Source organism: Erpetoichthys calabaricus, chromosome 4, assembly GCF_900747795.2.
Source record: "Erpetoichthys calabaricus chromosome 4, fErpCal1.3, whole genome shotgun sequence".
NCBI lineage: Eukaryota > Metazoa > Chordata > Cladistia > Polypteriformes > Polypteridae > Erpetoichthys > Erpetoichthys calabaricus.
Window position 1 is genome coordinate 78524832 of NC_041397.2, and position 15087 is coordinate 78539918.

Here is a 15087-nt window from a genome sequence, read left to right on the forward strand (position 1 = left end):
AGCTCTATATACTGAGGAGCACATTACACATTGTTTCTTTCAGATTGCAGAATATTTGGGGCCTCTTTTGAGTGAATCTCCTTGTAGATGGGATGGTAAGGAATTCTTTCTGCCCAAAACATTTGAAGAAGTCCTTCAGCTTTTATGCCAAAAATAAGCATGAATGTGATGCTCTTTTTAAAATGTAGCTACATTTGGAAGAAAATGGTATTGGTTAAGTTTGGTATTTGCTTCTCTGCACTCCTAATTCTAACTCCTAGTTTCCCGCATTTGGGGAAATCACAGGGGTCATCACACCCGGAGTGTAATGGATGAGCCTCGCCCTGGGAGAACCACCTTAGTGATCATGGTATCTCCCCTGCCAGGTAAGTATTGGACTGCCAATACTGATGCTCTGTGCAAGAGAGGACAGAGCCGACTATATTTCCTTAGAAGGCTGGCATCCTTCAACATCTGCAATAAGATGCTGCAGATGTTCTATCAGACGGTTGTGGTGAGCACCCTCTTCTACGCAGTAGTGTGCTGGGGTAAGCAGCATAAAGAAGAGAGATGCCTCACGCCTGGACAAACTGGTGAGGAAGGCAGGCTCTATTGTAGGCACGGAGCTGGACAGTTTGACATCTGTGACGGGCACTGAGCAGGCTCCTGTCAATCATGGAGAATCCACTGCATCCACTGCACAGTATCATCTAACGACAGGGAAGCAGCTTCAGCGACAGACTGCTGTCACCGTCCTGCTCCACTGACAGACTGAGGAGATCGCTCCTCCCCCACACTATGCGACTCTTCAATTCCTCCCTGGGGGGTAAACGTTAACATTATACAAAGTTATTGTCTGTCTGTATAACTGCATTGTTATCACTCTTTAATTTAATATTGTTCTTTATCAGTATGCTGCTGCTGGAGGATGTGAATTTCCCCTTGGGATTAATAAAGTATCTATCTATCTATCTATCTATCTATCTATCTATCTATCTATCTATCTATCTATCTATCTATCTATCTATCTATCTATCTATCTATCTATCTATCTATCTATCTATCTATCTATCTATCTATCTATCTAAAGAAAATTTGCTTTAGATATTCAAATGGTATTTTTTCACATAGATATTTTTAAAATGGGAATTCAGTAACATGGGAAAATAGTTTTGTCTAGACATTTCAGATCCCATCCTAATCTGGTGATACTGCTGTTCTTCTTCCTAACTGGAGAGTGCACTGTGATGCTGCTTTGAGAGAAAGGGCAGAGCCAAATTGGACATCATCAGCCATTATAAAGGATGAGTGACATGCACATATTATGTTGCTAAACCGTACTGAATAAATGCCAATATTATCAGTTAAAATATGTATGAAGACAGTAACATCTTCTTTCCTGGTTACCTGATTACTCGGTAAACTATGCTCATCCCTTAATATCTAACACACAGGTAACAACCAGCTACTCATTGATAGCAAATATCAATGTTAATTGTAGAAGTTAAGACTAGCAATGTAATTGAAATGTACACAAGAGATCTATAGCATTAGCAAAATAATTTTTTACTGATTAAACCCCATTTATAGGGTGATACAGTTAAGGAGTGAATCTGTTTTACTGAGTTGTGAGATAATGTCACCATTCTGCAGAGGGATGCTAACCCATTATGATTCTGATATGTACCATTGTAAATTAAATGAATCTGGATCTGTACTTCAATAACTCATTCCACCTCCTCCCACAAATTGATTTCAATCTAGTTACTGAGGAGGTGACTGCATTATACTGAATTTACAGAATTTAATTGTATTACTGTGATTTAATGTATGCCATGACAATATAACCCACAGTGTCACACCACCACTACACCACCTGCACTGTTGACATCTGACAGGATGGAATCCTAGACCCAAGAGATTCATCAAACCAGACAATGCTTTTCCAATCCACTGTTGTTCAGTTTTACATGCCACCTCTCAGTGCACCCACACTTTCTTTATATTAACTTTGTTGAATTATTGTCTAGCAAACACCATTAATATTAAAGAATCATATATTGTGCATTCTGATACATCTCTTCTAGCACTGCTGATGTACTCAGCTGTTCCTTCATTCACTCTATCCTCTCTACCTTGTTCTACATAAGTCATGTTAGTCTAAATAGTTCCCTTTCAATTTTCTGAACACAGGAATCTCATAGTGTGATACTTTACTGAGATTACACATTCTGTTGAAACTCCAGCCAGTATGTGAAAAAATGTTAGATAGAACACTAGATGGTAATAAAAATAATTATAAGGAAAAGTGAAAAAGACCATCCAAAAATGAAAGACTAAAACATTAAAAAAAAAATAGTGATAAAACATGCAGAGAACCATACATGTTGGCAAAAGACTGTACTGTATATATTAGGCATGAGATAAAATTTAATTGTTTCAAATTATGCAATACAAAATACTGCAAATATAAAACGTAGTCTTGCATTATGTATCTCATGTATGACATTACCATGTGACTGAAATGAAACACAAAAGCAAACGAAAATGCCTTTAATCATAAGCAGGGAATTTAAAAATTGATTGAGAAATTAGAACTAAGGTGTAACGTGAAAAACTGACTGCAGTGCTGTAGAACTGTTGATCACCATCTTTACAATGATGTGTAAGCTGAAAATTGTTGGTGCACAACATTGACACCACTCTGTGTAAATGTGGACTGGGACCATAGGTTAAGTGTTTTGCGCACACAGTTACCTCAGTTAATTTAATCCTCAGACAAGTATGGCAAAATACAACATTGCTTCATAAATGCATCACTGCAGCCAAAGACTTGTTTTGAAATTGAACACTATTGAGACCACCAAATAACAAACAATTGTATTGGAGCAGTTGCCATGATGTACTCAAGCGCTGCTGGGAGTAACAAGTTGCACTTAATGTACTGTAGCTCTCATTAGCCACAGATTTGACAACAAGGACTACAGACATTTATACACCTTTCACTGATACAGGAATAGGGGTAAATTACATGAATTACAGGATACATGAATACATCTTGCATTGTCCTAAACAGCAGTGCTCTAGCATGGTGGAGAGACAAAGCAAACAAATACCCAATGCTTTCTTTTCTTGTCAAATCATATGTCTGTACCTGCTATGTCTGTATCCAGTGAATGTTTTCAACTGTGAGACATAAAGTATTATTTTATCTTATCATCACAGTGGAGTGGTCATAGCTTCATGCAGAGTATAGACATTCTAACTTTTCCTACAAAAAACTTTAAAATTATAAATCTTTATAGATCAAGTCAGGACCCACAGCTAATGAGCTAATGAGTAGCTGAGGTATTCAAGTAGGAAATAAAAAGACAACCATTGTTTGAGCAATATTTGTTTTTAACTCAGAAAACAAATTTAAATTTGGATAGTTTTACGCTGTATTAACTTTGTATTATAGGTTTATAGGGCTAGCACTGTCATGTGTACAGAGTACCAAGAAATAGTAAATTGCACATGATAATCAACATACAACTTATCAGATTTTACTAAAGTGTAAATATTTTATGTGCATTTTTGAGATTTATTTATCAAAAAGCTTACAATAACTGTACATTTGCACATTGATTTGAATTTAGTTTGCAGTATTTTGACATATGAATGTCTATTAATAAGTAACATTAAACACACAGTGCATTTCTTTTACAGTATGTAAATGTAAAATCAGAATATTGCATCATGAAGCCTGAATCTCAATATAAATTGTATCGTAGGATAAGTGTATTGTCTCATATCTGCTATATATACTGTATATATCTGTAAGTTATGAATCTATATTTTGTTCCCTACTTCATGACCCCATTACTTTTAATTTTCCTCTTTCTTCAAATGGAAGGAGATCTCCTAAATATCCTTTTTTCTCAACTTCTCCATGATCTAATTTGTAGTTTTGTTTTATCTTCCATTTCATACCAGAGTCCCAAACTGTGTAGATATATGCATCTTATTCCTGTGCACACAACTAACTGTCTAGATTTTAGACTAGGAAAGAAAATAAGGAAATTTTATAGAATTTTATATTGCCCAGGTCAATTGGAAAAAGTAAAAACTAGAGATAGTTCTGAACTTACTGTTGTGTCCCACTGGGCTAGTGTGTGGTATCTTCTAATTGAGATCTTCGTCTGCTTTACCTAAATGAAAACTTTAAATAACAATGGAAAAATAACAGCTTTTAAACACTATCAGTGTGAAAGTATAATGTATAAAGAATTTACTCCTTTCCCACATTTACAAAGCATGAAAATTTATTTTAGTGCTTTGAGCTGAGTGCTCTGCCTAGAAAGAATATTTTTCAGTAGTGAGAATATATATCAGCCAAATGGGAAAATAAGGATTATGGGGGAAAGATTGATTTAATTTTAGAATTTCGCATTAGAAGCATCAGATAATTATACTTTTTCTCTAGGTTAGACACTCTAAGGACAGCAGTGAAAAAAACAAAATATCTTTTAGTAAGAACTCGTCAATAACTTATCTTTTGTTAGTAATGTCAGAATTTAAAAAATGACCCTACAAAATATTTTAAACTAGATTTATATATATGCCAATAAAGGCTATAATCTAAATGCACAGATAATTCTCAGTTCAATTCAATTCAATTCTCTTTTATTGTCCCAAGAGGGAAATTCAGTTTGTCAGGAGGTTTTACAAAGAAACTATGACATAACATTAAAAACACATCAATGAAGAACACAGCTATAAAAACTAAACTTCAAACAAATAAATAAAAAATAGCAGTGAGCATAATAATTATGGTGAAACATTAGATCACACATATTAGACATAAAACATTAAACGAACATTTAGACTTGAGTGATTATTGATATTGATACAAATGCTATTTATGCTATGTTTGAAATCTGTGGATATTCATTAAAATTGAACATATTTAGAAGATTAATTATTACCATTGGAATGAAAGCGTATTTGAACTGGTTGCCTTTTATCCTTGAAGCCTTGAACATGTGACCTAATGGTAACAACTAAAATTGAGAATGTAAAAGGTGAGACTGGTCTGACAAAATACATCCTGCTTTCTGTAATACTTGCTTGTTAAACAGATCTGTGAAATTGGTTGAATATATGAAATTGATATATGTACACACAATGAGAAATATAAAACTTCAAATTATATATTATGAGAAGGACTTAAGTGTCATAGTGGAGTCACCACTGGCCACATACTGTGAACAAAAAGATTAAGAAGGCTAATTGGATTATTGTTACATTGCACACTGTGTCCAGTAAGACTCTAAAGCAGTGAATCCCAAACTTGGTCCTGGGGACCCCCTGGGGCTGCAGATCTTTTTTCCAATGAACTTCTGTTTTTAACTGGACTCCTAGCCTAATTAAGTGAGCTGTTATTTTCCAGTTTCTGTGTTTTGGAGTCAATGACGAAATTACAAACATGAGTGTGTTAATTCCTTTGTATTAAAAATTAAACAGTTATATATGCATATATTTTTTTTTTACTTTTTATTTATATTCATCCTAAAATTTTCATTCTGCCTTTCCATTATTGACTAACTAGTGGGTCTGACGCTGAAGCAGTTTCAGATTTTCAACATTTAATGTTGTCTGCCCGGATGCCTGCTTTGCTTGTTTCTAATTGTTACTATTGTACTAGGGTACAACGAAAGAAGCCGACTACACAGAAAAAGGGAAAAATAATAGGAAAACAGCAAAAAAGAGTTAAGCATTTAAAGCTATAGAAAAAATCAAAATGTTTCTAAATGTCTTATAATGTAAAAATCATACTTCTGTTCTTTTCTGAGTGTAGAATATCAGAATAGAAAAAAAGACCAGCTAACTAATAGAGATCAATTATAATCACTTATTTTGAATCTGGTGGGAACAAAAACCTGCAACCACAGGGGCTCCCCAGGACTGCTCTAGATAGTTTATTCATTAGCTATACAATGCACTTGAGAGGCCTCATCTGTTATGGCTTATGGCATTGCAAAAAAGACAGACAAGTACTTGAGAAATTCCAGAGAAATGTGCCTGGATTGATTCCAGAACTGCAGGTATAGGCTTTGAGGAAAGAGTGGAAGAAAAAGATACTTTGAGTCTAAGAAATCAGAGTTTAAGAGGAGATGTGATAGAACTGCAAAGAATTATGAATAGAATTATTGTGGTAAATAGAAAGTATAGATGCAATTGGATATATCTGGAGTATTTTCACATAAACATTAGAAAATCATACAGAAATCTAGATATATGGGAAATAAGTTACCAAGTATAGTGTAGTAGACAGTAGTAATTCAGGGACCTACAGGTTTGAGGATATTTTGCAGATGTCAGCTCATCAAGCCCTGTCCACCTGTGGTGGACTAAATGGCCCATCTTTGTCAAAATTATTTTTATATTTTCTTACAGAGCCAAAGTGTATTGTTAAACATTTAATTTATCTTATGCAGTTACTTTTCTTCTGTCTCTTCTGGCAAAAGTTACCAGAAACTAGCATTCCCATCAATAGATTCAGAAAGAGTCCTCATCCTTTGGTCTCAAGGCTACTTAAAAGACATTCATACGAACAACCGTATGGGCGTTTCTTTTATATACATTGTCCGATGCTGAATGTACTATATGTTGTATTCATTGTTTTTGTTGTGTTCATTAACTTTTGTTGGTATTGCACTACCATCACTAGCCTGTGGTAAACATGCAAGTAAGAATTTCTATGTACTTTGTAGGCTTGACAAGAAATTTGAACTGAATATATATTGCATACTGATATTATTTTTTACCAGTAATGGTGCGCTGCACAATAATGTGCAGTGAATACACTTGACTGGAGCAAACATAGTTTTCATACTGTTTCTCTGTATGTTTAGCATTCATTTGCTCAGAGGTTGATGCGTTTGCTGCTTCCTGAGCAGCTGTTATTTTCTCCACCCTAGTGGCCCACTTCTTGTCTTTTTTCGTCGGCATCTTTTCACGTTAAAACTGATTAAGTCAGTGTTTGTATTGCAATTACTTAGTATGTTTTCCTTAATTCTTCACTTAAGCCGGCACTTGAGTCTTCAATCTGCCTCAAGAATGACTGACGATATGAAAAGGTAGGGGAAGTGACTGCAAAGGTGGTAGGGATGAGAATGGCGCCCATAAGCATGTGCCGCATGGCAACCCTGCTGACTGCTGCTGAGAGTTGATTCTACAACAAAATAAAATAAAATAAAAAGAGAAATAACCTTAGAGGTCAATCATCACCCGAAAGTGGATAGTAGACGTTATGTAATATATGTGTACCAAATTTCAGGTCAATAAGTCAAATGTTTTGCAAGCTACAGGTGATTTAAAATCCTGGACAGACAAACAAACAGCCACGGTAGCGTATTATATATAAAGACAAGGTTCTCAGAACTCTTAATAATAGCAATGGAAATTAAATAAAGAATGTAAAGTAAATTAATAAAAGATAAAATTTACTAAGGCAATTTGGCAACAAGGAAAGAAAAAAATCTAAACTCCATTTGATAAAAACCTTGTCGAAAATACATATAGACCCATGGTCTTTGGGAAGCTACTATTAATAACAATAATGTTTCTTTACATTTACATAGTTTACATAGCCCTTTTCTCACTACTCAAAGCACTTTACATAGTGAATGGGAGCCACTTCAACTACCATTAATGTGCAGTGTCCACCTAGACGGCAGCAATTTTGTGCCAGTATGCTCACCACACATTAGCTGTTTGGTACTGAAGGGGTGAGAGAGAAAGATAGTTAGAGACGATGATTAGAGTGAACGACTAGGCTATAGTGGGCAAATTAGGTAAGACAATGGGATACACCCTACTCTTTACGAAGGATGCTCAGAAATCTTTTATGACCACAGAGAGTCAGGACCTTAATTTTATGTCTCATCTGAAGAACGGTACCATTTTTACAGCACAGTGTCACTGTCATGGCACTGGGTCATTGAGATTCACATTCAGACCACAGTGTAAGCACCCCACTAGTGGTCTCACCAACACCTCTTCCAGCAGCAACCCAAGCTTTTCCCGTTTGGTCTCCCATCTAAGTACAGGCTGGGCCCAAACGTGCTTAGCCTTAGGTTGATTACCTGTTCTGAAGTATGGTATGGATGGCCTAGGAAAAATATAGTATAATGCAGGATATTTGTTTATGATTTTTTCTGTGATTTTGATGAAATCATAGTCTAACACTAAACTGACTGTTCTCCTCCCATTTGTCAGCCTTCCTAGGTTTCTATGTTCTCACTGGCTCATGTTAGTCAAAAATCTAATTTCAAAGTAAGGGGTAAGCCAGTTAAGAAAATTCATGAAAGAATTTAGTTTCAGTTTCCAAGAGTGCAGACTACGGAATATCAATACTCTTAAATATACAATATAATAATAAAATTCTGAGCCTTCTCCTTTCATCTCTGCATGTGAGTACTCCAGTCTCATTTAATGCACAGGACGGAGAGGTGCAGATTAATATGACTGGCCCCTTCCAATTAGCCACACATGTTTATGTGTGTAAAAGAGTTTTCCCTGGTTGATTCCTGACTTGTATCTGATGCTATTAGTGTCATGTGACCCACTATGGGAATAAGAGGGTTTAGAAACAGAATGAATACTTTTTATAGTCTGAAAGCTCTTTTATATTCTTTTCTCTTTTAATTTACACAACTTTACCATTAATAAAAGCTTGCTTTTTGATGCTGAACAGTAATGTGTTTTGTTTAAATAACAGAACCACCTGTCTTTGGTATTTTTGTTTTCCAGATAAATAAGCAGACAGCTGATGCTCTTCATTTAAATGCAATGAGGATAAATGTAATGAAACAGATATTACAGATGAAAATAGAGTGCTGCTATGTGCTGTCACTGTAACTGATAACATATTTATTTAGTTTCAGATCCTAGCTATAAGTGTTTCTCTTTAAGTTCTAAACATGAAATATATTATGCTGATGTATGACATCTGGAGTAATTCACACTGGTTAGCAAGAAGGCAGATGATGACTGGCCTGTTGGACAGTGCCAACGATTCAGCTATGCAGACATCACTCAGAGAATTACTTGTTTAAAGGATAAAAGAGAAGAACCAAATCAACCCAGATTTACAGGCTGCATAGATCTTGTAACATACATCATTTCATATTGCATGCAGTTTCCTAACAGATTCAGCAATAATTTGAGGAACCAATAGAAATATACAACCCTTTGTAGGCAGTAAAAAGTGTATTTTTCTCTTTCTGCTTATCTTAATCTTTTGCTGTTTCACTTTTCTTTTGTCTTTTATTGTTTACATGATGGCTATTGCCATCACCACAGTGACTGACATATCCATGCATGCTGCAGGATAATACACTTTTTTCCCTTGTTATAAGTGAGCTAACTCATGATTTTCTAGTGACCATTTATTTGAAACAGAAGTGAAAATATCCAAGATATCAAAAGTTATCTCACATTAGTTTAATTTGACTTAGTATTGTTTTTGAAAAGTTGTTTTTCTCATACTCAACAACAACAAGCACAAGCTCTTTCTCAAGTTTTTGCACAATTTTCACCTATGAATTTTTAGCATTCCATTGTTTTTTGTTCACATTGTTGTTTATGGTTCTTGTTTGTTCTTCCTTTGTTAAGTTAGCACTGAGGCTTCTTAAAAACTAAGCCTCGTGCTGTTCCATAAATTTCTGTTTTATGATGATTGGTGGTCAGCTGAAATTATTTTTTTCCAAATTTTATATACAATGGATTTTAGATTTTTTTTCTTACCATTTGACCATTGTTTCAGAATGTTTGCAGCATTGTAATGTCATTGAACTATCTATCAGGTTTTGGCCACTTATTGGATGTTTGCATTGTCAGGCTCACCATTGTGTTCATGCAATTGCAAAATTGTTGTAGACACACTTGACTCTGTGAGATGCTACCTTTTACTAAGAATACAAAGGAATCATGAGATTTTCTTCTTCCAGAAAATATAAAGCACTCTACCCGTCAGTGTTAGTACATTTTGACAATCTCCCGAAGTAGCATTTTTCAACATGTAGGTGTATTTGTTGGTTGTGGTTGAATTGCTAATGTTTCTACTTTCACAATTTTTTTCTGGCTCTGAAGTGGTTTATTTGCTCTTTAGGAACTAGTTATTTCAGAAAGGCTGATGCCTGTCCACATTGGGGAAGGTGATTGCGGTAAAACCTTGCATATTCCTTAATTTTCTTGGTTAAAAAAGACCCTTTCAGATGGTGTCCTTTCATTATTTATCTTGTCTTTACTTTTTTCATTCTTTGTGGTCATGATGCTACGACTGTAACAATTATGGTTTTTGTTCTATGACACAAGTCTTACTGGAAAATTAATTGCTTAAATGTACGTTACAATAAATTGATTTATTATTATTATCAGTATTATTAATGGAATGTTCTGTTTTTTATTATACTAAGTTATTCATTTAAAAAGGCATAGTATAGGAATATTACCATAGTATTTTTTTGAATCATAAACATTGACGTTGTCATTGACAATGACATTTTTCATTTGCAACCAAACTTTAAAGGCAAAGCCAAATTCAATGAGAAGCTTTCAGTTCTTTAACTGTCACATTTTAGTCTAAATTTAAATGTATGCTGTAAATCATTCTATTATTTTACATTAGGAAGAATTGCATCATTATGATTGATTTCAATGTAAAAGAAATGATAACACTGGAAATAAAGTATTCAACAGTAAAAACCTTTTACTTAAATGAAAAAATCCACACTATATCATTTGGAAAATTTTAAATAAACTAAGTTAAATTATACAAATTAGGCTTTCATTATAATTGTATGATTGGTTAATATTCAGACATAATTTAAATCAGTTTAAACTCTGCCAAAAGACACAATATAATTATAGATTGCACAGACCACAAGCCACACAGTTGGCAACTATTTAATAGATGGACTGTATTTTGATGAGGATTTATGCCACAGGCATCAGCAAGAATATAGCGGCCCATTAAATACTGTGCAAGTTTTGTCTGACTGTGCTAATTATTTTCCAATATCAACTAGCATAGACAAGTTTAAAAATCTTCCATTAGAATTGCCTAAATTTTGTTGACACCTTCAAATTCTAAGCATATGTAAAATAATATAACAACATTACAGCTCTGGTACATGTTGTGCTACTACTAATGAGTGCAAAGAGCTTCAAGTATGTGGAATAAAAGCAGAATATTATTTTATTATTTTATAATGTATACCAAAGACATCGTGTCTTTGGTATACATTATAAAGCAGCTAATTAAACACTACAGTAATATGATATTTTGTAAGGCAAGCACATAAGAAAAGTTTAGCAAACAGAATACTAAAATGATGCATTTTTTAGATGTTAAAATGTTTGATCATCAAGGTATTGTTTTTTTTTTACCTAAATGATAATTTAATCAAGAAACCATTTTAACTTCTTTTTGGCACCAAAATTAAATATTCACAGCATACTATAAGCGTATCATTTATTTTTTTGCAAAAAATGTGAATCTGTACGTGAGGCTGCACTTCTCCACAGAATCATTAATATTGAATATTGTTTATAGACAACCTTAGCCTGTTAGACTGAATGATGAATTTCATCTAACAAATTACTGAAAAGATTGAAATATTTCTTTAAAAAATAATCAAGATCTGAGAAGAGTAAGAAACATAAGACAACATTTGATGGACTACTTGAAAATACTAGGCTAACTGACATAAGCAATAGTTTGCAACTTATTACCCAACATTTGTTTTTTTTTTATGGAAAGTATTGAATATTCTACTAACTGATTTTACATCATAATACATAATTAGATTAATTTCAATAACATGGTGCATTGTGCATTGTGACTAATGGATGCTAAAAGAAATGCAGTCAGGATCTTTGTGATCTCAGTATGGTTAAAATAAAGAGTACACCAACGTTGATTCACATGGTGATTTGCATGGAAAAGGGCTGACCTGCGAACAAAGGGCCGCAAGAGATAAATGTGCCACCAACGTGGTTGAAGGTACAATAGGATGCAGTTTCAACTGACACAGAGAAAGACAACAACCACAAGGCATAAATGTTCAAAAGTATCTACAAACATGAAATGGCAGGTAAGCAGTTAGAACTGTCAATGTGAAAGGTGCTTCAGAAGTGGATACAAAGGAGGAAATAGATACAGAGAGAGAGGTAATGGTGGACTGACAGGATTCTACTGCAGTTCTTTCATGATGGAAGCCAGAGGCAGAGCTGTTTGACTGTAGGCAGGTTACATTCGGCAGTCCATTAGAAAGAGTGAGAGTATAGCTTGGAAGTTTAAAAGGGCAACTCAGTGTAAAATACTGTGGGAATGTTAGGAATTCTGACTCGAGAAGTAATACAATAGTTTAGCTCAGACTTAATACAGAAATACTGTAGATAAGTATAGTTTACCAACAAAAGAAAGAGAAGTAAAAACTGTAGAAATGGAGAGAGAGAGAGAGAGAGAGAGAGAGAGAGAGATGGGTGAGAAATGAAAATGTATAGTAGTAGTTTGGGAGGTGAAATCATCAGAAATTACTACACTTGATTAAGTGCTTCAGCCTTTTTAGAAAGGACTAGTAAGTTTGAAGTTTTGACTCCTTTGTCACTTATTTTTATTTAATTTATTATTTATGTGATTATTCTCCCCTTAAATGCTTTTAGTTTAAAAAAACTATGGTGTTAACATTAGATAGTCTTTATGGGAGGCTTGAGAATCAACACTGAACCCAAATTATGATCAAGAAGTCAAGTATAAAGGTTTACAGAGAAATTAAAGGGATCACTGGAGTAAAAATGGTACAATACACAAAAAATCATCACAACAGCAAAAACTAGTCCTTCAGACCTAACTAAACAATAAAAGTATGTTAGACACCCCATGGATCACTACCCAATTGTGACAACTTCCTCTGTTCACCCTCTCCACAAATCATTCTGCTCTCCAATCCTCTTGCCTTGCTTCTTCCTACCCACTGTGTTTTTCCCTTTCAAAACTCATGAGGAGCTCCACCTAATGGCACAGAGTGTTTGTGAAACTTCAACATACGATAGAGTCACAATGGTGAGTACTATATTTGCTGTCCTCCGCAGCACTCTTATGAGGCGATAATGCAGTGACTTCTGCAGGCTTGGGGCACACCTACCTCTGCTTGTCAATTTTGGGTTGGGATGGGTCACATAAGGATAACTGAGATAAATTGTGCAGCAACTTTGGAGGAAAGAACTTGACAGATTTGAAACAGGCCAATTAATTCTTATTGACTTTCTGCAAACAATTACTTGCTATCAATTGCTCACCCCCTGGTCTGGTATTGAGCTGGCTCAGAAGACAATGATGTTAGCTGGACAAATCTGGGATATAGAAACACGTACCACAGACATCACAGGAACATTCTACTGAATGATTCTATTAGGAATGGAGTTACAACTCTCATCAGAGCTACTCAGAGAAGGTCAAACATTTCCAGAATGACTGAAAAAGATGGTACATGCCAAATTGGAATGTAAATTTGATAACTGAATTTCTTAACATTGTCTAGATTAGTGATGGATTTTTGACCAGTCAGGAATTTGGAAAATATACAGACTGCATTAGTTCAGTGTAAAAATTTGACAGACTTAAAAACAGTCATACACAAAGACTCAATTAGGAAAAACAGAAATGACATATAAAGCAGAGAGGTGTTGAAACAGAGACATGGAATGTCTGAGCCTTAATCTTTGGCCTAAAAAACTGTCATCTGCAGAGATCCCTTGGCTAATTCAGTCTGTAGAATATGTGCTTAGGTAGATGATAATGAAGTAAACAATGGTGAATCTGTCAAAAGATAATGCTGACAATTAGAACATTTTTGGAGTAAAATAATTATTTTCTGGCTATTCATCTCTAGAGGTTAGCCATCTTCAAAAAATGAATAGACAGCAGCTAAGCGTAGTGATAGCATCAGGACCCATGAGTCGCCTGTAATACAGCCAGGTTAAATGATAAATAGCCTCTTTTTACATTATTTTAAGCATTAATTAATTAAAATAGGATTTTGCTAACATTGCCTGTAAACGTGCAGAACCTTGTTTGCCTCGCCAGAAAGTGATTCTGTAAACTGTGCTAAATATTGTAATCTGCTTTATCCTTACTTAGCTACTGACACCAAGAGCATGCTTTACTCAAGAGGATTAAAACACTGCTTGAAGAGAAATCAAATTCATCTCAAAATATGTAGAAGCAAAACAGCTGAAAGGTTAACTTATGATGAAATTAAATTATCCATGGGTGAAGTAACATTGTTATGAAAGTAATGATATTTTCTTTTGTAAGAAATTAAATTGATAAGCATCAGAGCCAAAATGTTCATTCATCCATCCATTAATTATCAAATATCCATAATCCAGTTTAGAATTGTAGGGGCTGGAGCCCATTTCAGCATCTTCTGGTATCAAGGCAGGAAATAAGTCTAGAAGGGGTGAGCAGCAAAAATAACAGTCAAAATATACCGAGTAAAGCAAACAAAATGCCACAAACCTCTATTATTTTTAGATTCAGATTGTTTAGAATTTGCATTTGATATATCATTTTCTTTGTGAAATTATATGTTAGTTTTTACTTGGTTATTATTTTTGTGTTGAGAACGCAGAAAAACCATTATTAACTGTAATGTTTATAAGTATCCATCTATCCATCCATTATCCAACCTGCTATATCCTAACTGCAGGGTTGCAGGGTCTGCTGGAGCCAATCCCAGCCAACACAGGGCGCAAGGCAGGAAGCAGACCCCGGGCAGAGAGCCAGCCCACCACAGATGATTATAAGTATTTAACTCACAAAATATCAATGACTGAATTTTGTATTAATCATGCTGCAGAGAACTATATGATTTTATAATTCTATATGATTTTATCTGCATTTAGGTAGGAAATGAATTATGTTTATACACAGAATATGAGACTGATTTAATTTTTCTATGTGAAAGTGCTAACCTCTTGATATTAACAGAACACCCTGTGATATTATAATTCAATGTGATCTTTCTTTACTCTTGTTTAATATTATAAGAAAAC

The 15087-nt window shown here is 34.5% G+C and overlaps 1 pseudogene; it reads right to left on the minus strand.

Moving 5' to 3' along the window:
• Positions 1-239: 239 nt before the first annotated feature.
• On the minus strand, positions 240-373 carry LOC114651489 (uncharacterized; annotated as a pseudogene).
• Positions 374-15087: the final 14714 nt, after the last annotated feature.